This window comes from Triticum dicoccoides, chromosome 2A (genome assembly GCF_002162155.2).
Source record: "Triticum dicoccoides isolate Atlit2015 ecotype Zavitan chromosome 2A, WEW_v2.0, whole genome shotgun sequence".
In the NCBI taxonomy this organism is placed as follows: Eukaryota; Viridiplantae; Streptophyta; class Magnoliopsida; order Poales; family Poaceae; genus Triticum; species Triticum dicoccoides.
In genome coordinates, this window is record NC_041382.1 from 817,337 (window position 1) to 821,043 (window position 3,707).

The 3,707-nt window shown below is 41.8% G+C and overlaps 1 pseudogene; it reads right to left on the reverse strand.

The window, feature by feature from the left end:
* Positions 1–3,707, reverse strand: part of LOC119352572 — a 22,700-nt pseudogene that overhangs the window by 784 nt on the left and 18,209 nt on the right.

A 3,707-nucleotide genomic window follows, 5' to 3' on the forward strand; every position in this document is an offset into this window, starting at 1 on the left:
AGTAGGAGTGGCAACATCAAATTACGCTGCACTTTCATGCTGTTCACTGGATATGCTAGCCATGAGTTAAGAGAACAATGTCATTATTTAGCTAGCACAAGCATTCTACTGTAATAACCAAACAAGAAGAATAAATATTTGATAACCTATATATCAGGTACACATGGTGGCAGAACTGGAGAGTGGTGAAACAAATCATAGGAAAACCGGGGATTGTCAAATTTGAAGATATCTAGCATCTCACTAAATATTGTATCCCAGATCATTTTTTTACCAAGAAACAATAGGAAAATTTCCCACAGTATTAAAATCTATCTGTAAAGAATTCAAACTATATTTAACTAAAAGAAATTATAGGGTTTCCAACCAGATAGAAAAAAGTTGCAGCACACACTTTTTTCTTGAAAATCAATAACATAAGAGGAAACACCATAGAGTAATGATATTGTCATTCTTAGCAGACATAGTACTTTAAAGAACTTTGCAGGATTTATCATTATATATGTTTGTTTGTCAAGTGAGATAAAAATTGGGCATAGATCTTTTGTGGCAGGCTATACATCTAGAATGTCAACATGATCCAATTTTTCTTAAAACATTTTACTATTTCTTGGTTGTTCTGCCATATGGCTTGGGATCACAACAATATCAATGTCACATGGGTAACACATTGTAGTGCATCCAAGGAGTCATTAAAATGACAAGGGCTTTGGGTCTCTAATTTGTCCGATACCTAATATGTCAGAGAATTTGGTATTTTTAAAATTGATTTATAGAGCGAGAAAAATCTGCTTATTGATGGTTGCAGATTCAACTACATATTTTTCCTCGTTTTAATAAGTCTATAAAAGGATGCAACTAAAAAATGAACATAAGTGACACACATATTGTACTTTACAAAATAATAGCACATGCACAACAAAATACGAGGAAAGACATCAAGTTAATTCGTACAAACATACATACAAGGAACTGAAGAGAAGGAAGTAAAAAAAAATAGTAGGAAGGTTCATACGAAAATTAACCTTCTTGAAGAGTTCAATGGCTGTGTCGGCTTCCAGACCTTTGACATTAAACACGAGATCTCCCTTATCTCCGCGGCAATGGGTGGCAATTTGTTGTTCAGTTGTTACCGCGATGATAACATTGTGACGATGAGATCCAGATACCAAGTCAGCTTTTATGAGATCCCATTCTTTCTTGGACTGCAGTCCATCAATAACAACCAGGCATCTATACTTTTTCATAATCTCACGACACTCTACAATGGGATTTCTACTTCCCATTGTACACAAGTCCTCAGTTTCACTGGCTTGAAGATATCCAGAAGTAAGATTAGCAAGTAGGACTCTAGAGAAGTCCCATAAATTGAATGGATGTGATACATCCACCCAACCATACTTCTCAAATAGTTTGGCCTTAAGAATTCTCTGGCAGAACATGTTCTTGACGAGAGCCGATTTTCCAACCCCAGCTATTCCCCACATGGACATAATTTGGTAGCTTTTGCGTCGTGCAAAAATTACATTTAGATCAAGATCTATCATTTCTGACTCGCGTCCAACAAGAGGATGCTTGACTATCCACTTCTTGGCTGCTTCCTCTTTACAGTTGCTGATTGATACATTCTGGCTGGCGGGTGCATTATTGATCTCCATGCATTTATCCGCATCATATTGAGACCCCTACAAATAATTAGTTACATACATATATATACATTAGTTTGTGCAAATTGAGGACATCATTAAATGTGTAATTAGTCCATTCACCAATAGAAACAAAAACAGATTGCAAAAATACGTAAAAATAATAATGTTATTGTGAATTTGTGATACAAAATATGCAGTTATTTTAAAGCACTTTTGCTGAGAATGTGATTAACTGGCTAGTTGAGGCGCGGCACTTGGTATGGATGTCCCACAGACAAACTTGCCACCTCATATTGCTGCGTGGACAAGATGATGCAGCTGCCACTCTTCATGTTTGGAAAAAACCTCCTGATAGCATCCCACTCTGCCATGGTGGACAGGTCTTCCAACACAACAAGATACCTATTTTTCATGACAAGCCGCTCGAAATCCTTGAGGGAATCTCCTCCTCCTTGCATGGCCTCCTCCATCTTCATTAGGGCTTGTACACCACCACCTACCGACGTCGCGGCATAGAACTGAGCTGTCAAAGACCGGATGAACTCGCGGGGATCGAAAGGACGCATCAGCTTCACCCAGGCACGGCAGGCGAAGTTTTTGCATGTTTCAGTATCAATGTAGGCGTTCCAATTCCAAGCGATGGATGCCATCCCAAGATCCTCCCCACCTCCGGTGCTGGTGCCGGTGCCCGTGCCCCAAATTGAGATCACTCTGAGGTCGTCGCCTTTCTTGGTGGTGAGCAGCTGGGTGAGGTCCCGCTGGCGCCCTTTTTGGGTGGTTTTGAATGCCGCCTCGAAGAGGCTGTTGAATGCCGTCGTGCCGCCCGCGTCATCACGGGATGATGGCTGCTGATCATGCTTCTCCCCGGCGGCGGGCTTGGAGCGAGAGTCGCTGATGAGGCTGTAGCGTGTGTTCCTGTTGCTGACGTCCTCCACCCTGGCCTTGAGGCGGTCCAGCTCGTCCACGGCCTCGTCGAGCGGCAGCGGCCCCAGATCCACGCAGGACCTGGGGAGCCAGCTTGCCGGCTCGATCAGGCGGAGCCACCAGCTGCTCTTCTTGTCGAGGTGGACGACGAACTCGATGCAGTCCTCCACGTCGTAGGCGAGGTCGCGGATCTGTCGCACCCACGTCCACGATCTGCCATGGCTCCCTCCCTCTCACTAGCTACCTAGATCCCTCTCCTACTCTAGTAGCTTACTGTGTTTAATCTGTGTGTTCTTGTCTGGCTTATCAACTTACTGTGTTCAAAGTACCAATCCCATGTACTTCACTTCTTGCGCTGGTTTCAGCTCTTGCGTTGCCCGTAAGCTGCAGCACTTCTTTAAATTTAAGTATAGTCTTGCAGTCCAGTGGATCGATGAAATGATGCCCCACTAATTAACATGGTTCTGTGCTGGCACTAATATCCTAGCTATATTGCTGTGTATTGTCGCATACTCACATGGTGCTATAGAGTCACCAGAACTCTTCAAACAGCACCGACGTACAGCTAGCTAGCGTGCCAATAAAATCATTTACCATGTAAACTTCACAAATTTAAGTATAGTGGAAAGCCACCTTTTAAGTTTTAATACCCTATGCTAGCTATCAGGCCACCTCTTATGCTCCAATGATGGTTCCCTGCCGGCTGATGCACTAATAATATTCTATGCTACATCTCCAATCTACTCTCTCCATTTTAATATATTGCATATATGCAGGATTACTTGCCGGTGCAGGCAATAATGTAGGCTGTACTTTTTTTTTTGGATAATGTTGGTTTTACTTGATGGTATTGGTTGATTCTGTGTTTTGTTGCCAAATGATGTCATTTCTGTAAACCTTCAAATATGCAATAACACATCATTGTAAATGTTATGAAATAATGATCAATATTCTTGATTCAGTAAATCTAGTCATAAACGACCAAAAGCTAGTATAAATTGATAAATCATTGAACAGCTAATGACATGTCATATTCTCAACGGAGGCAAAATTATTGGTACTTGTGATTCAAGGGCACGAAGAGCCACGGAACAGCTCATTCGACATTGTTTAACTAGAAACAGACAATTAGGC